Source organism: Passer domesticus, chromosome Z, assembly GCF_036417665.1.
Source record: "Passer domesticus isolate bPasDom1 chromosome Z, bPasDom1.hap1, whole genome shotgun sequence".
In the NCBI taxonomy this organism is placed as follows: domain Eukaryota; kingdom Metazoa; phylum Chordata; class Aves; order Passeriformes; family Passeridae; genus Passer; species Passer domesticus.
In genome coordinates, this window is record NC_087512.1 from 3475228 (window position 1) to 3497919 (window position 22692).

Sequence of the window (22692 nt, forward strand, 5' to 3'; positions counted from 1 at the left end):
GAATGGATATGGAAGAGGAAAGGAAAAAATTATGTGTGTGTGCTGTCGGGCATAGTGGAGTGTGTAACTATGAGGTTTACACTGTCATTGCTGTGGTGAAGTGTGTTGATGCAAGTTAAGAAATCTCTATGAGATAATCTCACCTAAGGGTTGGGTTTTGAAGCAGAAAGATGAGAACAGGATATTCAGGACTGTCCTGCACGGATCCATACCCCCTAGCAGGAAAGATGGGTGGTTCACCACATTCCTCAGCAATGAAATACAATAGTGAGACCTTCAAATAATCTCACTCCCTGCATACAGGAGGAAAAAAAGGCTTAGAAGACCAGGAAAAAACTCCAAAACCATAGTGGTTTATTTCTGCCTTAAATATTTTCTGTCATTCCTAGAAAACCAAATATAACCTTTCCACTGGAATTCAAGGGGATACAAGAGCTGAGCTCAGCTGGTAGCTTTTGAAGACTTTTGATAAAAAGATGATAAGAGCAATATAAGAGAGATATGGAAAGAAATACAGATCACAAGATAAGCACAGTTTGAGGAAGGAAAGGACTCTAGGTAATATTTTCTCATGTCTTAGGGCTTTTGACAAGAGGAACAAAAAATTGCTCGTAAAAAGTCCAAAATTTAATCTCTGTTTCCCTCAATTTCCAGCTTTAACTGATGCTTTTCTTGCTTCTAAGATGAAGAAACAAAACTAATCCAGAGGTTATCTATCTGTGTGCTCCCACAATATACTGGGCTGGGACATGCAAGGGTCAGTCCTGATGAGGCTTTATGCTTGCAAGGGCCGAATATTTCAGCAGGAGAAGAAGATTCTGGGTGCTCCATGTTCAACACAGTGGATGCTGTCAAATCCCCAGAGGACTGAACGTGCACTGGAGGACCCAAAGGCATCTCCCCATCACAGCACAGCTCTCGCTCTCTCCTGGAAATGTGAGTACAGAGAAGCAGGGCTCTCCCAAGCCTGACTTCAGTGCTTGGAGGCAGAGCAGGAAGAGGAAGGGTGGATTTATTCCTCTGAACTGAATGGCTGCAACTCCACTTTCAGCACTTCAAAGTGTGTTTCACTGCAGCTGACTGTGCAGACATTAAAAAAAAAAAAGTTAAGGAGTGAAGTGGCTCCATTTGTGAGGCTTTGCTGCTGGCCCAGCAGTGGTGTTGGAGCTGGCAGTGACAGTCTGCTGTGCCCACACCATCTTGCATCGGTGAAGCTCCTAATCCCTCTCCACGGCACTAAACTCATGTCAGCTCGTAGCAACACTGCTGCAGGAGACACACAGAACCAGGTGTGACTCCTTACCCTTGTAAAAGTCTCTGTATTGAGGTGGGACATTGCTGAAGGGATCAGCAGTGCCCCTGGGACTTGGAACTATCAATCCCCGCTGTTGGAGCAGCCACAGCCCTGCAGAGATTACACCCCTGGCTGTTCATGCTCTCCCTACCCTCTGGTGAGATGCCATTGCATAATGACTGACTCAGATCAGCACCACCTTCACAGCCCAGGGTGGCTCGAGGTGTAATACAACATATATTCCATGTTTGTCCCCCAGGCCTCGGAAGTATAGATCATTTTTAAAGTGGCTAAGGGTTGTGACCTATCTCCCAGGCTATAAATCTAAGAGGACAATGTACTCACTCTGCTTCCCTCCTCATACTCTATACAAAAAAATGATTGTCCAAAGACTGATTGGGAGGGGAATGTGCAGTTTTACTCCACAGGCTATCAAAAGCACCTATTAAAAATGTACAATCTGTAATGATCAGAGCATTTAAAAGGGGCTCTAATAAGCCCCTAATAATAAGCTCTAGTTATTATTAGAGCTCTAATAAGTAATAAGTAATAATAATAATAATAATAATAATAATAATAATAATAATAATAATAATACATGCAGTTCTTTCCCACACAGCCTAGGTTTGCTGGGTTGTGTGTATTTTCAGTGAATTTGGAAGGACTAGAGATAAGAGAGAAAACAAAGCTACAATACTCTAGATCTCTTACAGATTATAAAGGAGAAGGCAAATAGAGTCTGATAAATTGGATCAATCCCTGCCTTGTGTTGCTGTAGGGTTTCTTATGACCCCAAAGCCTTTAAATGGTTTCTCATAAAAAATACTGGTTCATGTAGGTCATTGCACATACGAGCAGATGATTCTCTCTAGTTCTGGCCTAAATGTTTTGTGCAGCCATAAACCACCTGGGACACCACACAGGTCCTGTCTGTGCACATTAGCTGGATTTAAATCTGCAGGATCAAACAGCAGTGAGGGAAAAGTGCACGCTCCTTTTCTCCCAAAGAATCACAAATCTGGTGCTTTCGGACTATTAACCCGCTTCACTTCAAAACTGTCACTTCCTATGATACAAGAGCCTTGGGCTTTCCCTCCCAGAAAGGAAAATACAGATAACTGTCTGAACTTCTGGGCACTTTGGGCATTGCCTTCAGCATCCCTGTGGCTTGCCAGGTCTTCAGAGTTCTTTAACACCTCTGCACTGAGCTGCACTGCAGCCCTGTGATGCTCCTCTATAAAGCCTGTCAGGATAAGCACACCCCTTTCAATACCAGTGCTCTCCCAGCTTAAAAATAGCAGCAAAGGGATGGAGGCGGGGAGGAAAAAAAATGATTAAAATCCAATTTCCTAGAAAGGCTTCACCCTCATTCAAGCAAGAGAAAGAACAGGCTCCCTTCTAGCTTTTCCAGCCCCAAAGAAGCAAGATGAAATGTTACAGATGATCTCTCCACGCTCCTTCTCCACAAAGGTTAGCAGAGGGACAGACTCTCCTGTTGTGTGCCCAGATGTGGCACACATAGATCATTTTTTTTCAGTCCAGCCTGCGAAAGGGCTTTTGAGGAATGTTTGCTGCATATGCAGGTTTTTCCTTGAAAAACAAAACTTCAAGGAGGTGTGAGCTCAGAAGAGGGGATGCCAGCACAAATTTTAAACAGCACAAAAGCACAACTGGGTGGGAGAGAGGGCGGAGCAGAGGGATTAAGGATGGAAATAGAGGAAGCCCAGGGCAAAATATTCAAGGTATAAATATTCCTTGTAGTTTTTTAGCTGCTGGTTTCAGCCCCTTACCACACATAAATCAACACAACCCCACTAACTTGGGCGAGCCCCGCCAACAGGTGCCTACAGGAGATGTGTCCAAATCCAGATTAAGACCACATCTCCCCTTGGAGCCAGATCCACAGGCCTGGCTGGCCAGTGGCAGGATGCCCACGGGAGCCATGGCGCCGGCTGAAAGAGCCCAGGAGAGCTCCCTGACCTAAAAGGAGCATCTGCGCAGGAGCAATGTCCATCTGTCTGTCCGTCGAGCAGTACATTCTGTCCTGGCTGTCAGACTCAGCCCTGTGTACGTTGCTGCTCGATCTATATTTAGCCCCTGATGTAACTAAAGTCAATAATATTCCATTAGGGCAGCTGCTCCCAGCTCCCGAATAGGCTTTCCTGCGGCGGCTCCACCTACACATGTCAAAAATCTGGACATATACAGCAACAAAACCTTCCCGTGTTTATATACACAGTGGTACAGTTTTGAATAGAAAATATACGACTGTTAGCATAGCTTAACAGCCTGCTCTATAACAGTAGCTGTGCTTTTTTTTTTTTTACAAGAGACATTGATTCTCCTTGTCCAGGGGGTGAGTTTAAAGGGCTTAAGCTTCCCTGCAAGTCAATATTGGCCTTTCCCTTTTTAGGGTATGTTTCTGCATTGGAGCATTCCTTATCTCTGCTGCCGATGACGGGTTTGGTGAAGGGTTTTGTGGTGTTTTCTGGGAAGGAAGACGTGCTCGTGAAAAAGAAGAATCGCTTTCCAAATCCCACACTTAAGCCTGTAAGAAGTTTACATCTGGTGTTTTGTGTTACTTAAATAAGGACCTGAGCCAGGCAGTGCATGAATATTCCTGTATGATTGCTTTTCCAAAGGAAAATTCCAATTTAAACATTTAGGGTTTCCTTTTACTTTTGCTATGAAATGCTACAGAAGGAATTACAATGCGAAGCACTAGAGAATTGCAACTCTCTTCCACAGCCCAGGGAACTGTAGGAATTATTGGGATTACCAAGATAAAGAAAAGTTAAAGATACAGACCTGAGATCAACAAATGGGAAGGGAGGAAAATCTCATATAGGCTCTGCAAAAGAACCATATACCCTTCTACATGTATATAGTGGAAATGCATATTTTTTATATACATATATATATATGTGGCTGTATGTATACAGTGAAAGAACACTAAAAAGAAAAAAAAAAGTTGAATTAAAAATATATTCAAGAAGTACAACTTCTTGACTCAAAGTTAGTACCACCAGTGTTCAAACCACTGGCCTTCATCTGTGCTAGAAGAGCACAGGCAGCCTCTGTTGGCATTTCTGAGTAAATATAAATATTTCTTCCACTAGTAGGGCACATTTGGGAATACAAACTGATGACTTGAGAGTCTGCAGACATGTTGTCATTTAGATCAGTGGTTAAAGCCAAGCCAACCGTTTATTAAACAAAGTCTATTCCCAACAGATAGCTAATAGTTTTTAGGAAATGAACAAATGCTTCTTCATTTTGAAAGCTAAAAGTTTAAATTAAACATTATAAAGGATGCAAATTAACCAATATTTTTGTGCCTCCAGAGAGATTTGGGTGTAATGGAAAAGTTTCCTTAACCATGCAGTGCAGAATTAAAAAAAAAAAAAAAATCTCCAGTCACATGAGGACCTACAGTGAAGCGACATCTAAAAGGGCACCTGGATACTGGATACTTACATGTGGTCCCTGCAGCCATGCATGTCACCACAGGGCTGTGGTGACACAGGCCCTACTTGTTTTGGATGCCACTGATGAACCACAGAAATGGCCCCATCTCTGCAGACCCAGACCTCAGCAGGGGCAGCGGCTTTGGGAGCAACACTTGCACTAAAATCAGCCACAGCCTGACAGAAGGGTCACTTCTCAGAATCACAAAATGGTTTCTTTTCAAACCTCTGGGCACAGAGACTCAATTAGAAAGAATTTGCTTTCTCTGTCTTCCCATGGAGAGCGGAGGCACTGGTGACAATGACAGAGAGAAGCCACCTGCCAAGACCTGGCTGTGAATGTCCACACCTGGGATCAGCTGTGTACCACCCTCCCAGAAAACAGCATGGCATGTGTAACATCCTTCTGTTCTCAAGAGCTGTGCTCCCAGGGGGTCAGAGGATGTGTCTCCACTGGTGATGTGGAGTGACCCCCAGATTACCCACCTGAGAGCTCAGAGAATGGGGTCACACTAGAAATCCTTGGCATGAAACAGCAAGACACGAATTATCTCAGCCACATCAGCTAAAGGAAAAAAAAAATCACTTTGTACTTCTCAAAAATTATTTCCTAGAAATTCATTAGCATGGACTAAACCCTTTGTGATGAGGGTGGTCTGTGAAGGAGGAGGTCAGCATTAAAGTATAGGAAGTCAGTATTTTTTCAGGCAGTCTATTCACTTGGTTTGCAGAAAAGATACTTGGAGATGTGTAAATTTATTCCACTGTACAATGGCATTGCTCACATTTAACAGGGAGAAAGAAAAATGTTTCCTAATCCTTTTAGAAATGTAAAATTTCCAGGTTTAAAAATTCAGGATCAAAGCAAGTGCTTCTGGTGATGCTTACAGCAGAACAATAGACCAGAACAGAAGAGAAACTCTATTTTCTTTATTCAGGTAAGAACCTCATTAAAAATCAATAGGCCTAATTTACCCCTGATAACATTCTGTTGAAGTCTGTACATTTACCCTGGGGATTAATTTAGCCTAATGGGTCTTCATGCGCAAACAACACAGGCAAGGCTTGATTCTTGGAAGTTACTGCATAGCAAATGCTACTACAGGACTTGATGCTATCACTGGAGAAGACACAGAGGGCTGAAGTGTCTAATAGGCTCAAAGCCCTTGAATGATGTCCAAATACAGCCTGTGGTGAATAAATGTTTTAGGACCACTCATATATCAGCGTGAATCAACTTTTTAATGGATGCTGCTAACCGTAAAATGACAGAACTGAGGTAAATTTATACATTTCAAAGGAAAAAAAGAAATTAAAAAAAAAAAAAAGAGAGATGCGTGATCTTCCATCCCTTGTGGACATGGGCAAAAGTGAGTCATCCTGACCTGCCATGATCCTTGGAAGGGTGTATTTCTCTCCAGCCCTAGAAAATGATCATTTGCCTTGCAAGGCTCTCCTCTAGTTAAAAAAAAAAAAAAAAAAAAAAAAAAAAAGTGAACACTACAGAGCCTGGTTTCACTGAGAATACGTGACAGTGAATTAGTGGCCCTCAGGTGTCGGTATACAGGCCAACGAATTAAATTAAGCTCTTTGCTGCTGTTCTAATGTAGCAGAACTAATGCAGTCACGGCTCAGCACTACAGCTTCTTTAAATGTGGGCACTGCTGCTGCCACGGGGAGGGGAACCTGCTTTCCATCCCCTGGGGAGGCTGGCTGGAGTCAGCAAGCAACCCCAGGAGCTGTGACATAACGTCTGAAGACATGGGCAGGAGGAGGACCAGGCTGCAGAGGCAGCTCCAGTTCCAGCCTTAACACCATTAGGGAGGAAATCAGGTCCAGTAGCTTTTAAGCAGTCTGAGGGGGAGCATCACGCTAGGAGACTGAAAAAAATAAAACCCCAACAGCAAAATCCCAACAGGGCTGCCGTGACCCTTTCACTTCCTCAGGGAGAAAAAGGCATTGCTTGGAGAGTCACAAAAAACTTTCTGCATATGGCTGCAGCTGCCTCGATGATGATCTAAGGAGGGTTTGTCTTGAGAACATTGGATTAACCCTTTGAAACTGCTGGTGCCAGAAGAAAAGGGAAGGGAAGGGAAGGGAAGGGAAGGGAAGGGAAGGGAAGGGAAGGGAAGGGAAGGGAAGGGAAGGGAAGGGAAGGGAAGGGAAGGGAAGGGAAGGGAAGGGAAGGGAAGGGAAGGGAAGGGAAGGGAAGGGAAGGGAAGGGAAGGGAAGGGAAGGGAAGGGAAGGGAAGGGAAGGGAAGGGAAGGGAAGGGAAGGGAAGGGAAGGGAAGGGAAGGGAAGGGAAGGGAAGGGAAGGGAGTCTGTTTCTCAAGACTGTGTTCCCACGAATTTTGTGCTTCCCTGACTGTATCTTTCACTTTCCTGCTCCTGCCCCTCCCATCACCGTTGCTGCACAGTAGCAAGCTGGGCAAATATTAACTACGATAAGAAATGATTAATGAATTATCAATTGCCATCAAATTGCATAATGCAAAGAGCTGGACAGCAAGGAAAAATACTGGCTGCTGTGTTAATGCTATTACATTGGAGAGAAGGGGAGGCAGAGAGTAAGTTAAGAGGCTGCTACATCTGCTGCAAATCCTGAAACATATCTTATACTCTGGCTATGCCAGGTAACTCCATGGTAAGTTGAGCGTAGATATTCACGCAAAACTCTGTGTTTGATTTGCATGCAGCAGTCATTAAGACAGTGCACAAAAAAATCCCATTTTTGCCTATGCAAATGAAGGGAAGAACCACCAATGTGCACAGCTGGGCTGTAACAGCACGTACCTGGAGAAGAGCAGGGCTCCTTGGGCAGGAGGCTCAGGCTTGACCCCCTTTCATCAGCAGTATTTCCAGCTGGTTAATGAACAAACACTCTGAAAGCTCCTCATGAGGTAGTCAAGAGATTTTCCCTGAGAAAAACCAAAGCCTCACAATATCAAGAGCTGCCCTAACAAGTTCCTCCGAGGCTAAACTGAAACTAAGAGGTGATAAGGTCAATATTTTCCAGTGGTGTTGCTTAAAATATCCAGCAAAGTCAATAATAATGAAGACAACCACTAATTTGGATTACCGCATTGAGGTGTAACTACCTGACATGAAACTTTCATGTTTGAAAACACAGGCCTCAACCATATGCTTGTGGTTAAATAGTGGTTAAGGAGCAGACCTGTGCTGGTTTTGGGACCTGACCACTAAAAACAAGGTATGGAAAAGGCTGGAAAAGCAGCGTGGGCACAAGAACTTGCCCATCTAACTCCCTGAGAGAGCGCTGTTCCCTGGAAAAGGACTGGGTTAGTCAGAGAAGCATGGAAACTCCTCTATGGTCCAGGTGCTCCCATCTAGCTCTGGAAAAGAGAAGTTTGCCAGTTGTCCCTTCTTACTCCCTTTGGAAACACAAGTGCCAGCAGCTCAGCCGCTGACTTCTTTTACATTTGGAGATGGATGACATTGAGTGGCGTATCTTTAACAGCTCTTGCTTTTCTAGTTAAGCATTAATGTTTAACGAGATCAGCCTGCAGTTGCTCGTTAGTGTGCAGTGCTCCAGCTAATTAATACATCACTGGGAGAGCCAGTCTGGGAGAGAGAGAGCAAGTGCATTCCTGAGGCATTTCTCAGTCTTTAGAAAAGAAGCGGGGGGGAAAGGGAAATTTGGGCAAAGGGCTCTTCAGAGAGGAGAATAAAAGGAATTGAGCCCTCCAAATGCTTGTGCAGCAATGCTGAGCTGACTTTCTGTGAAGAGGATGTCTCTCACCACGCCACCATCCTCCTGATAAAAGATGAGTATGTAGTCCACAAGAAGCAGTGCTGGCGAGGCAGCTCGAGTGTCAGAAAAACACATCAGCCCTGACAGCCACACACAATTTCCAAGCAAGGAGAAATAAACAAACCATCTTCTCGTCCCCCTGCATCCCTGCTAATTTCTGTTACCAGCTCACCTCCCGCAATGAGGGTCAAAGGGAGATCAGGAAATTCTTGTCAGCACCTGGCTTGAGGCTGCTCCATTGCACTTGGTAGGGCTGATGCCTGCTCAGCAGGCAGGGATATTTTTTTTTTTTTTTTTTTTAGAAAACATATGAACTGTTGCTAATTCTCACAAATGTAACGGGTTTCCCATCAAATTTCAATTTATTGCATGCACAGTCCCCTTGCCTGCATCAGGCGATGATTTGTCGGCCTTGCTGCTGAAGATAACATCCTTAAAATGCAACTCCAGTACTTTCTACTATTTCAGAATCCTGCAGGAAAATTGAAAGACCCTTTTGTGCTTACCTCAATTCAAATGTCAGCACAATTTTCAAAACAGAGAAGTACATTTGGAGCTACTGGATGAAAAAAAATTTAAAAATCTGAGGTCACTCTTACTTCAAATAGTGTTTTAGAGACTGGTGTTCAGGGTTTTTTATAGCTATTTTAGAATGTGAGAATGGAAAATGTAATTTTCTCTTTCTGTAGAAAAAGACAGCTACATGGTGCAAACCCTCTATTTGTATGTAATATGAAAGATCAGGTGGGGTCATCAGAACCACTGAGCAGAAAGTTTAGTTTTTAAACATTTGGTCTTGGGAAGTTGGAAGGAAGCAGAGAAGTGGGTCAATGTATGTATGGCAGATTTAGGGAGAGGACCCAGCTTTTAAAAGAAATGTGTCTTGCAGTTGCTGACATAGAAGAGAGAGTTATTTGGTACTGAATCATACATGCTTTAGGATTAAAAATCATAACTGTATGTGAGCCACTACCAGCAGTATTATAACTAGACTTGCTAATACTGCTAAATTCAGAATGTTTCAGAATTGTGGGTCAGGTTCCTTAAAATCTGAATTAAAATCAGGTAAATTAGATTCTATTTATGTGCCTTTTGAGTTTCAGGGACTTTATAATTTGGGCCTCATCACTCACTGATACTGATGTAGAAAAAATAAAATTCAAAAAATAAAGTGGGAGGGGGAGAAAAATACAAACTGCTGCACACCTCATAGCATAACATTCTTAAAAATTACATGAGTTGGCTAGGGAGGTCCCAAACAAAAACTTAGTCCATGCAAATCAATTGTTCTTCCACCTCTGGATCCAGCTGTATCTCCACTACGTAAGTGGAGAACATATGTAGGATGTTAATATTCAAATGTTGATGCTTGGGAAAACTAAAATGAGCAGGGAAAATTAGGAACTTTGGCAGAGCAAGAATGGAAAGATTTTCACTGCTTCATATTAAATGTGGAAAGCAAATGGAAATTGTGTTCCACCACCTTTTTCATTACTTGCTAAATGTTGGTGGACAAAAAAAGGAAAATTTTCTACTATTATTGGAGATGAAGAGAAGAAGGGAAGCGAGAGAGGAAAAGAGGTTCACAAGTCCAATAGAGGACAGTTGGGAACAAAGTTAAATGGATTCTTCAGTACAAGAGACCATCTTCACTTAACCTCTGCTGTGAGCATCCTTTCCACAGCAGTAAGTAAAACACTGGTGAAGGAAAATTCTAACACTCATTGGACAACTACATTATTCAAGAGAAAAAAATTATGTTCATTCACTTTTACTTTTAAATCTCATAGAGAAAATCACTTATGTACATAATGCAAGCTTTGTTTTCAATAGCTATAAGGCCTGAGTTGTTGGAATAACTGGAACATCTTATCATGATTGCTAATGGATTTCTCCTGGCACTAGCTTCTGAGATTAGGAAGTTCCTCTACTGCCTCTTATCAGATGAGGAACTCAGAGCCAAGCTCCAGGATGACTCAGCAAGGCTGGAGAGAAATAGAGTTCAAAATGTTTTTCAGTGGGACAGTGAAGACCAGATTTAAGCAGGAAACAATTTGCCTCATCATCTTGATAGATAAGGAAAAGTGAAAATGAGTAGGAAACAAATAACATCATTATTGCTACAGAAATGCAGTAAAGGCCCCTGTTTAAGTGAGATTTGGAGGAACTGAAAAATAGAAATAGTAATTTTGAGTAAATTACTATTTACTTGTAATGCCCAGCAACTAAGTGTAACTTCTGCAACACCCAGATGGTGTTTACACAGGATTGGAATCAGAGGCAGCACCACTACTGCCATCAAAACCTGACTAATGGCCATATTCAGACGCTGATAATTTCTGGAATCACTGTACCTATCCATGGAGCCAGTGACTTTCTCTTCTTGCAATTGGTTGATAATGAATCAACAGTAACAGTGTGAGTACTGAACAAAGCACAAGAACTTTCATGTAATCCTACACACATCAAAAACCAATAAAGAAACCAAAATACAAAAAAAAAAGGAAAAAAAACCACACACAGCAAGACAAATGGCTAACTTTTCCACAAAATTCTTTCACAACAATACTTTATCATCACTTGACTTCATTGGAATGTGTCCAAGGGAAAACCTAAACATACCCCTGGAAGGAACATCACTACAACCTGTGATTGTGTCTATCAACAGTGCAACACACAAAGTCTTCAAGTCCTCTGATGTCCTAAAATTGCAACTCTCTTGCTGCCTCCCCTACTAATTTGGGTTTTTGCCATGATATTGGTGTTGCTGGCATGATCACAGTATGATGAAGATTGTGCATGCTGACACAGCCCATTATGGCAGAGGGAGTAATAGAATAATTTAGGCTGGAGAAGATCTCTAAGATGATTGAACCCTCTGTTAATCCAGCACTGGCAAGGCCACCACTAACCCATGTCCTCAAGTGCCACATCTACACAGATTTTAAATCCCTTCAGAGGTTGGGGAACCCCTCCACAGCCCTGGGCAGCCTGTGTGGGCAGGGCAAAGATTTCAGTGAATAATTTTTTTCTAATATTTTATCTAAACCTCTCTTTTTGCATCTTGAGGCCATTTTGTTTGCCCTGTCACTTGTTCCCCGGGAAAAGAACCCAATCCTCACCTGACTACCACCTCCTTTCAGGTCGAGAGTAATAAGCAATGAGAAACCCTGATCCTTTTCTCCAGGATAAGGACAGCTGGACTGCTACTGCTTCTCAGAGAAACTTTGTGCTAGGGAGGAGTGGAGGCAGCACCCTGGGCAGTGCCCAGCATGTGGGATCACTTCATCTCACAGCTTACCCTCACTTTTAGAGGACTGGTGTGCAACTGCGCACCTGGAATGAGCTTTTTAAAGATTGAAAGATGAAAAAGCAGGAATCCTCTTCCCAAATGATAAAAGCTAGCATGGTTTTAGCAGAGCACTGAAAATCCCCTCCTCTGAAATGAACTCGGTGGTAGTCTGGCATGCAGCAGGGGAGGCTTCAGCTCAAACACTGGGGGTTGCCACAGCCCAAACAATCAAATGAGGGACTTATCATAGGAAGTGACAGGCAACCTCAGCTATAAGAGAGGTCATCAGCTCCATCTAAACACTTTCTTTGAAATATATCTACAAGGGAATAAAAACAGGATGGCAAATGATTCAAGACTAAATACTCCGACATATCCTGCAATACCCTTTTGCACTCTCTTTTTGACTCCAGGAAAAGCCAGGAAGCTGAGTAGCAGCCCCATTTCCGTTCCCTTTTCACCTCCCCTCAAGAAGAGTGACTTTTAACCTTATTATTTATATTACCCTTGCATCTGCAATTAGGCACCGCGCAAACACGCGATCGGAGGGAAGTACCTGCCCCAAGGAGCCCGCAGATGGGCAGGCGGCAGGGGAAGTTTTGGAGCGGATGACAACCCCTTCTCGATGCCACAGAGACAGCCAGTCGTGGTGGCCAGGCCTCGGCTGGGTGACGCCGAGCCCCTCCTGCGGTGACACGGGGCAGACACGCGTCTCTCCGCATCTGCCCCGGGGGCTGTCGCCCATCTGCCTTCCCAGGCGGGGCAGGTCAAGCACGGAGAGCATCCTCCCTGGCAGCGTCCCTTTCTGCGGGGGTGGATGCAATTAGCCCGAGTCGTTAGAGCTGCCTCCGTGGCTTTGTTACAGCTGCCTTGGTGCCTTTGTTAGAGGCATCACTCCTCCCACGAAGCCCATTCTGTGCGTGATGGGCTCGCTCTGCTCCACCAGGGTTTTACCAAGGCCAACTGCTCAATGGGGGCGCAGTAAAATGAAGACCAAATACAGCTTGAGCAGCAACTCTAAGATTTTTTTTTTTTTTTTTTTTTTTTTTTTTACCAGCAATTCTAGCCTTTTTTATCTCTCCTGTAATTCCTCCCTTTGTAGGCATCCATCCTGGGGGCCCACAGGCTGAGAACCTTTCATCCCTTTGCAGCTAGAAAGCAGAGAGATGTTTATTTTCTTCCTCTATTCTCAGACTTAATGAAAGCTTTTAAACCCAAATGGCTGGAGATTCACACCTCTTCCAGAGTATATCTGAATTCACTAAAAGCTCTTAGGTTTCCTGTCATCCTGTGAACATAAACAAAGTGCACAAACAGCCACACCTCCCCTTGGAAACTGAAAAAAAAACCAACAAAAAAAACCCATAGAGAGCTAAAACCAACATGGAAGACCTTTGGCTAAGAGATTGAGTAACAAACACACGCACGTGTACACACACATACACACACACATGGCAAACCCCCCTCTACCTTGCTGGAGATTCAGTCCCTGCACTGGAATGTGTAATACAAGCACAACAGCTGCCTATAGCACTAATCTAAGGAAAAGGTCAAGGAAAGGTATGTATCCAGCATTCGTTTTGAAATACTCTGTAAGGAGAATGTGGTGAGGGTTTTTTTTCCCCTTTCTAATGCCTTTAGCATACTTCTCCATGGCCTTTTCACATTAATGAAACCAAGAGAATCAAGCAGGGTTCCCTCTGGTATTAAAGATCACACTCTGAACTGGGCCACTTTTGAGTTTTTTTCAAGTAGGAGAGAAGGTATAACTTGCTCTGGACAGAGAGTTGTTTAAATATTAAGCAGTGGAATGCAGTTCCACTTTCTGCATGGGAAGGATAGTGGTGATCTTGAATGAGGAACAGATTAAATTTTTTTAATGTTTTGAAGTCAAAGGAAACTTGCTAATGGATATGAGTGACAAGGGAAAAAATGGAAATTTTAAAATTACATTCAAGGGAAAAAATCTAGATTGGTGCTGTACTTGGATAACCTTGTCTATGGACCCTGCCTCACTCTGAGACAACATTTATTAAAAAAGAGAAGAATTCTCTAAAGGACAAAACCCTATATCAATAATGTTAGAATGTAGCTTTTCTCTTCTTTAATTTCTTTAGGAATGTGAAAGGAAAACAGTAATTTTTGTAACTCATATATTGATAGCAAAATGTTTAACATTACAACCCTAAGAAGAAAAGAGTAAATTCACAGGAATTACTCAGAGAATTGGCCTAAAAAGGATTCCTTCTCCACCCCTACTATTATTATTTTTTGGTGGTAGATTATTTTTGTAATAGGATTAGCATTACCCTCTTGGCTTCTGTGCAAATGGTGAGTTCACCTTGCCATAAGCTGTTTTAGTGTGAACAGAGAAAAGAGAGTTCTCAAATCCTTGAAGTATTTTTTAAAGAAGTCTCCTGATGGCCTATTCTTCCTACAAAAAGAGACATATACATTCATTCATTCATTCATATTGACTTATGATAGAAAGATTCTCAGTAAAAAGGCTGTCTCAGATCCTACCAGTGAAACTTCAAGGAAAAGGTCTTGGAAGAACTTCATGGACTACAAAGCTTTTACCATGCTACAGATACAGAAAGGTACATACTTGAGAGCCAGCACTGTTAAAAACTGCTCAGATGGGTTAGCTAAACCCCCCTCTCTTTCCCTTCATTTTTTCTGCTTGGCAAATCTGTCCCACTTACTTTCACTCCTGTCCTATTGTTGGGGGTGATGCCTTTACATAACCCATCTTTGCCAGAAAAAGTCTCCATTTGGTGCTGGGAGAAGCACAGAGTCCTTCAGGATGAAAGGTAAGAACAGCAACCTATTCCATCAAGCTAAAGAGCAGTTCTTCCAGAGGAGGCAGGCCATTTGCATGCCATTTGGGTTCACTGGGAGGGAGACCTTCCTTTTTCTTCCATTCCTGCCTCCCAGTCCATGAGTGAACATGGGGCTGAAGACCCGAGTCTACATTACACTGAAAATGCATTAAGGATCCCAGCACATTGCTATAGGCCATCAGAATAAACCTGGCAGTGCTTTGAAGTCTGTAAACTGATTCCTAGATAACTGCTCAGAGTTTCTCCCCTCCCCATGCCCCAAACAGCTTTTCATTTGATGTTCTGGCACAGAGCTAATCTGAGAAAGGATCAGAAACTCGAAGCTATTGACAGTAGTGACAGGAGTGTCTCAGTGTGACAGCTGATTGAGCCCCTCTCACATTTCACTGACAAACTCAATTGCTCCAGTAAATCGAGTGAAAGTCAATACAGGCATCTCCTCCTCAAGCTCTGGGTACATCCCCCCTCCCTGAGCTTTACTGGGGGCCCCTTGTTGCTGCCAGCACTTGTTGGACCCATCTGAGAGCTCATCCCTGTGTGGGGACATGGACCTGCAACTCAGGGTTTGGGGTTTTGAGGGCAGCAATGCAGTGCTTACCCTACTGATAAAAAGCCTGGTTTGTCTTACTTCTCCCTCTTCACCCTTTTCCTTTTTTTTTTTCTGTTTTTTTCCAATAGAGACCTCTCCTGGAAAATCAAGTTTCATCCTATGTCCTCAACCCAGGCAGACACCATAACAGCCAGGCAATGTTGGAGGTGCAGGAGTGTTGTTTGCACATCCAGCCCTCTCCAAGCAATGCCCATATGGCAGTGCACATTGGGGTTAAAAACAGGAAATACAGGTCTGTCTCTGCTGGCTTTTTCTGCTGTAAATCAGCAATAAAAGCCAGCTGCGAGGAGTAAAATCTTATAAAGGTAGAGGAGGTGGGAGAAGAGACTCAAGCCTGTTGCAGATGGCAACCTTGTGTTAGTCCTGAGTAACCAGGCAATTAAATCAGTGACTTAACAGGCTTTTTCCACACGGTAATTGTGAAGCAGGGGTGTCTGTGGCCCAGAGCAAGCAAACTACAAAGCAGACTTTGCAACATGCATGGGGAATCTGAATTTTCACAGAATAAGACACAGGGAGATGGGGTACACGGTGAAGAACATATGCAGGCTACTGTTTGCAAATGGGAATCAAATAGGCTGACATTACCAATAATGAAGTGTGAGGCTGGCATGGCTTCTCTCTCAGATTTCAGCACAGTTTATTTTTATAGAAGCAGCTTCCTCGTGCAAAGTGCTGGCAAACAGGCTGCTGGCAGGAAGGTGGGGAGAGGGGCAGCAGGACAGACAAGGCTTCATGGGGAGGACACAGGACATTCCCCACCTGCTGGGATGGAGCACTGAGCAGCAGAGATGGAGCTCCCAGAGAAAAAAAGTGACATTTCTTAGATAGACACAAATGGCCCAGATACTGATCCAGGTTGGTGAGAGGAGCAAGGGAAGATGAAGGTGCAGAAGGAGGAGAAAGTAAAATGGTGCTGAGCAGGTATCAGGTGCTGAGAGGGCAAGGGTTAAACATGACAAGCTCGAAGATAAAGCTGGGCAAACAAAATAACAAGCTCTTTGTTGCATGAAGTCATATGAACAAGTAACCAAAGAGTCCCCTAACTAAATATACTCCTCTGTCCCCAGGTTATTAGAGCACATCAAACTTTGCCTCTACTTACCCCATCAAACAGCAAACAGCTGAGGACACAAAAGCTACACTGTCCTGCCTGCCTTAAAAAGAAATCAACTGGAAGATTACAACACCTCCATCCCAGAGCCATGCTCTGATGCCAGGATCAACACACAGATGGTCTGCCTGCCCTGCACCCTGGCAGCTCAGTGCCCTGCAGCCAGAGCATCCTCCAGGATTCCCTGCCTCCTGGCTCTGCATGGACACATGTTCTCCCAACCAAATGACCTCATCTGGACTGGATTGAGCCTTCCAAGTCAAAATAAATACAGCATATAGGAACTGGCAGTGATTTTCAAAGACTTGAGTTAGATCCTTCTCAATTTTCACTCAGCACTTTATACATTTTTTTTTCTGCTATGAAATTGGGGGCATTTTATGTTCCCTGCTCCAATACATATTTTATAAACCTGCCTCTTATGCAGTTAATATTTTGATTCCAAAGTTAACTGGTTAAAACACATATTAATAGATTTGGCATGGAAAAATAAAATAAAAAAAAAGAAAAAGAAGAAAAAAAAGGCAGGTGAAAGAAATGCTGGGGGAAGAAAAATAGCAGTGGTGTTTGGAATGGCTCTGGAGCCAAGACAGCAAACCTGGTCTTTTTAATAGGACCACCCAAGTGAGAAAGACCTCAAGCTCTTACTCACGTGTGTTATGCTCACTGCAGTGTAATTCAAAGTCCAGAGGGGAGTTAGAAAAAGTAGTAGTAGGGTTTATGAAGGGCTTAGCAAATGAGAGAGTGCTGGGCTCCCACCAAAGTCCATTCCCAAATTTACCAGCAGAATATAATGTGATCTCAAGTCTGGTTCAACAAACACAGGAGCAGGAAGACTGTGCTGCTGGAACAACCTGTCACTGACTGCCTGGACTTTGTGTAAGTCAGCCATGGTTCAGCAGCTTCTCCTGAATATACGTGCTGGGATTTTTCCAGAGGCAACATCCCCTCCTCTAAACACATTTCTGAGATCCAAACCAAAAGAAAATCCCAACAAACCCCAGCAGCCCTTCTGAAGGCCTCTAAACAGAACAGCATTTGAGGTTGTGGTATTTTGTCCAAACAAACTCTACAGGAATCCTAATTATTTTAAAATAATTACTTAATTCAACACCAAACCTTTATGTGCTATGAATTGTTTGGTTGGGTTGGCTGAGTCAGATCTAAGGTTCATTTCCAGGCCATAATTAAAAATATTACCAGTGAGGGAAATTTTTATGATGTTATAAGTGCCAAGATAAGAGAAACTAAGAAGTAATAAAGGAAAGAGAAGTTTAGAGAGCCACTTAGAGAAGTGAATGGAGATAGAACAGAGCTCCCAGAAATGGCAAAGCTGGGTTCTTAGATTACTTGCTTCTGTTGCTTTCTCCAGCCCAGCTGAAACACTCCCATCAGCAAAATCCTGTCATTAGATTTAGCGATGGCATCTCCAAGGACAGAGCAACAGTCATGTGCAGGACTGGCTGTATCAGTATCCCTTCTCTCTGGGATTACATTTGTATCCCAGCCTCTAGGAAAGAGGATGATTGATGCATAACAGCAGAGGAAGGAGGAGGGAGACTATCGGGAGGGGCAGGACATGGCAAAATCTGGTGCCCAACATGAAACATTTAAGCCCTAAACTTCTGGGGGGATATATGATCCTACCCTGCAGTGTTGCTATTTTTTTGCCACAGAATTAAAAAGGAGGACTTTTCCTGGTGTCACTGCAGGCCACAGAGGATAAATCCAAATGACAGGGCTTAAGTTATGAATATGGGGAATTAGAGATGAGAAGCAAAGCAGCTTATAATGACTCTCCCTTTTGCTCTTTGGATCTCAAGCTTCAGTATTGATTTTGAAATGCTCTGTCTTCATCCTAACAGCTTCTTGAAAATGCAGCTTGAGAGTTTCTTCACCTTGCAGCCTCTTCAGCATGATTTGACAATGATAAAAAGAGAACACAAAAGCTTTTGCAACAGATATTATGATATTCATTCATTCCCTTGTTTTCTAAGCACAACCACTGACCTGCTGGGAGGATGTTGAGAGAGAGATTTCAATTAACTTCTTTATGAGGATAGCCAGTGTTCAAGCTATCCTTTATTCCCAACAGTGTCAGTGCCTTGACAACACCTCATTCAGTCAGTCATCTAAAGTCCAACCACTCCTGTGCAAAAATCCTGCAACAGCTCCAACTTTGTTGCACCAGGTAATGCAAAATTTGTGTAAAGTGGTTACCACCTCCTTGTCATCTTGTTCACAAAGATATTCAGGCAGCCTCAGGATACTCACACAAGTCTTGCCCCACAGCACTGCAGACAACACAAGTATGCATATCCAAATGAAAACTTTTGTTTTCCCCCGACCAACACATGACATGGTAAAAGATGGAGCAGCTCAGTGAGTACTGAAGAGCACATAGGTTGGCAAAGTTAATTTTATCATCTATTCTGACCCCAGCTTTGAGGTGAGGCAAACATATTTCCCACTCAGTTGCAAAACATTTTGAGCTCTTTTTAAAGTGCTTAACCTCTACTACCAAAATAGCCAAGATGGGCATATTTGGTGGGACAAAACACCTGGCTGCATTCCTCATAGCTTTTTCCTGTTTGCTCTCAGTGTTGTGCAGGTGGAGTCTAATTCATTCCAAAAAGGGAGTGGAATAACTACTCTGTCAAATAATTCCTTGGAGAGATAAGACTGAGAAGGAAAACTAAGGTGAAATAACTTGGCTGAGTTTGTACAGGAGATCAGTGCTGGAGAATGAGAGTCAATTTCCTGGCCTCCCACTCCAATACTCAGCTGCTAGATTGATCCTGCTGTCTTCCAAAAATGAACTTCACTACTCAAGGACAGACAGTGAGGTTTCCTGTGGATTTTCACTTTTCCTCTCTGTGTTTTTCCTCAACAAAAGAAAAGCCATTAATATTCAATCATTCCTGCATGTAAGATGCAGTTGCTAAAATGGTTTTGCACTTAACAGCCTCCAGTTGTAGACTAAATTGATGACACTTAAAACATGCCCAGGAGCCATAGCAGAATGATCCTATTACAGCAGTGCCTTAGTAATGTTGTGTTAGTTAAGGTTATGTTGGCTGGTTCTGAGGGTTTATAACCCAGCTGTGAATATATTCTCCAGGCTGGGACCAGTTGCCAAGGGGATTTATTCCTGCAGCGAATCATATGGCTTTTTGGGTTGTTTTTTCTTTTTTTTTTCTTTTCCAGCTACTTTAGATCACAATTTTGTCTGTTTCTTTTTAAGATACAACATAAAAAGAAAAAGAATAAAACATCCCTCTGTCATGAGGCTAGTAGGAGCTGTACTATATTGCAAGCTAGAGTTAACCTACCTCAGGCAATCCCTACCCCATGCCAATATCCAAGTACTCCCCAGCCTTTAACATGAAGGATATCAGTGCTGCTTTCACTGCTTCCTTTATAAGAGAGCTGAGGTTTCCCAGGAATTAAATCATGATTGGTTGTGTGGGAAACCTGTGACAGACTCAGCATCTCTGAAGGGTGAGCCAACTCCATAGGCACTGAACCTACTCTTTTTCCACCGACTTTAAAGCTTGAATTATTTCTCCCCTGCACGAGGGATTTTTTTTTTTTACTTCTACAAAGACCACTTTGGTTACAGTTCTATTTGACTCAGAGCTTTCTGAGTGGTTTCCAGGAGGGAAAGTTTAAAAAAACTGATTTGGCCTATATGAGGAGACTTTAAACCCAAGGTACACACGTATCTACTGTCACTTACCAAACCAGACTCATGTGCAAGATCAAGAAACCCATGAAGTGGGATATAGTAGGGAGTAAAAGGACATAAAGAACAAAGGAGTATTTGGATGGAGCAATGCAAAATGTTCCCCCCACCATGGTCAACCCAACAGCAGGACAAGCTCCCCAAGAGCCAGAGCTGATGGAAAATTTAACTGAATGCATTTTCCATGTATAACCAGTGTTAGAACCAAATATTTGCTGAATGCAGAGCAAACATATTGGGTTCAATTCCAGACAGATGACCTGCTGAAATATAGGACCTGAATTTCATCGTCCTGACATTGACACTGGTACAATGTCAGTGAAAGGAGGGTGCAACCTGCCACCATTCTGCTAGGGTTGCATGTTGCACCCATCCTGACTGAGACAGGCGTGAAGCGCTCCACAAAGCTTCAAGCACAACACTCCAACCAACAAGGCAGGTCCTGCTCTCCATCTGCCACCCTCCACAAAGCCTTTGCACTTCCCTTGCACCTCACAGCTCCCAGCAGCTCTGAGCGGGCTGCTCAGTTTGCATGAACCTCAGAGGAGATGGGATCGGGATTCACATGGCATCTGTCATCCAAAAGGTGGCTGGCTGAGGCTGACCCTGCCGTGGTGTCTTCACATGCTGGCATCTGCTAAGGGTAACATGACAGAGTGGGAAAGGCAGCAGAGGTGGGGCTGTTCAGCCTGGAGAAGAGAAAGTTGTGTGGAGACCTCATAGCAACATTCCCGTATGTGAGGGGGGCCCCTGGACAGGGGGTCTTCTGCAGGAACTGCAGTGATAGCACAAGGAGTAAAGGAGTAAAGTTGTAAAACAAGAAATTTAGGTTAGCTATCAGGAAGAAAATTTTTACTGTGAGACACTGGCACAGATCACCCAGGGAGGCTGTGGATGCCCCAGCCCTGGCAGTTCTCAAAGCCAGGTTGGATAAGACCTTGAGCAGCCTGGTCTGGTGGGAGGTCCCTGCCCGTGGTAGGGAGTGGATGGTCTCTAATATCCATTCCAACCCCTTAAAGTTCTATGATTCTGTGATTCCATAAGAGGCAGCCAGAAAAGCAGAGAATAATGAGGAAAATAGTCCTTCTTATATAATTATCAAATGGGCAAGTCCAAATCTTTGTCCAGCTCTTTTCCTCATACATCTGCATGCTGTTCCTGCCTTGGCTGAGTCTCCTGACAGCAGGTAAGCTGCTAAGGCAGAGGGTATGGGATCACTCTTTCCCTCCCCATCTATGCAGTGAGATCAGTGAAAACAACAAAACAGTTATTAATTCTCCCTAGGATTTCAAAGCCTAAGTTCCACAGCACAGCATTTTCTTCAGCTGCTTTAGCTCTCTTTTAACACGCTGGTACATGTTTGCCTTTGAGGAGTATAAATGACCCTTTCAAATTCAGCATTTGAGGCCAGGGATGACAATTGATAACAATAATATTTTTCATGTTAGCAACACTTTTCATTCAGAGGGCTTTCAAATTGATTTTCAAAATAGTACAGCTTCCCTTCATCCAGCACCAAAATGAACCTGCCTCCAAGGTGGAACAAAGGACCCATCAATGCAAGGTGGAAGTACACAGCAATTTAGGGCAGGAAGTCCAGAATTATATGTCCCACTGAAGGCAGAGGGTCAAGTAAAGTTGGCTGAAAGCATATCCTGAATAAGAGCCTGGACAAAACATCATCACCAGCTCCAGCTCAGGAGGGAAAGTGCAAGGGGATCATCACTCACTAGAAAAGGTCAGAGCCCCAATCTTTACGTCTTGAACAGGGGCAGGGCACTGTGTTAATGCTCACATTCAGAAGGGTCTTAAAAGAAAAAGAAAAAAGGCAATTTACTGACTGCACTTCTGAAGCCTTTGCTGCAACAAAAAGAAAGGGGACTATGAGTTTTTTGGTCTCTCTTTTCCAGTAGAAAGGAAAGGTTCTATTGAACTTCAGTCTACACTGTGCTACACTTTACAGGAAGCCCAACCCACTCTGAAATTAATATGAACAGTAAGAGGAGACCATAAGGCGGAAAACTCTTGAAGTGAGTACAAGACTATTCATAAAATGAGTGAGAAAAGGAAATAGGTGATTATAAAAGGTCATTAGAAATGTCAGCTTACAAATGGCATTGTGTGAAGGGAGGTGTAACCCACTGCAAGACAAATCTACCACAGCTGAACTTGCAGAGGACACCCATAACTTCAATCTCTTTTGTTCAGGGGTTTACATTTAGGAAATTTCTTTCATAATACTATCACTGCAAAACTTACAGAAATCCAAAGAATGGGGACTAATCCACCCAGCCTCCATTCCCAACAGATGAATGAAACTAAAAAACTTTCCCAGCCACCAGGAATTCAGATGCTCAGCAGCAGATCCAGCAATTACCTGAACACAACTGCTGTATGAAATTGGGAGGACCTGAGAAAAGGCATCTGAGGCATCTGTTGTCCAAACACCTCTAGTCCACAGCCAGATCCCACAGATAGGATTCCAGCTTTATAAAACGTTTCTGAGATTAAATTTTCTGCAGAATTTTGGTTCACCAAGTGAAACTTTTTTCCC

The 22692-nt window shown here is 43.2% G+C and overlaps 1 protein-coding gene across 12 annotated transcripts in view; it reads right to left on the reverse strand.

Moving 5' to 3' along the window:
- SETBP1 (SET binding protein 1) overlaps positions 1-22692 on the reverse strand; it is a 265843-nt gene that overhangs the window by 185150 nt on the left and 58001 nt on the right. The window contains exon 3 of one of the 12 annotated variants that reach the window (XM_064405213.1): positions 7556-7680. The exons of 10 other annotated variants lie outside the window; for them this stretch is intronic. The gene's annotated coding sequence lies outside the window, so the exon portion shown is untranslated. Of the gene's footprint in view, positions 1-5247; positions 5327-7555; positions 7681-22692 lie in introns of all 12 variants that reach the window. One more of the 12 variants, XM_064405214.1, reaches the window with a different exon arrangement.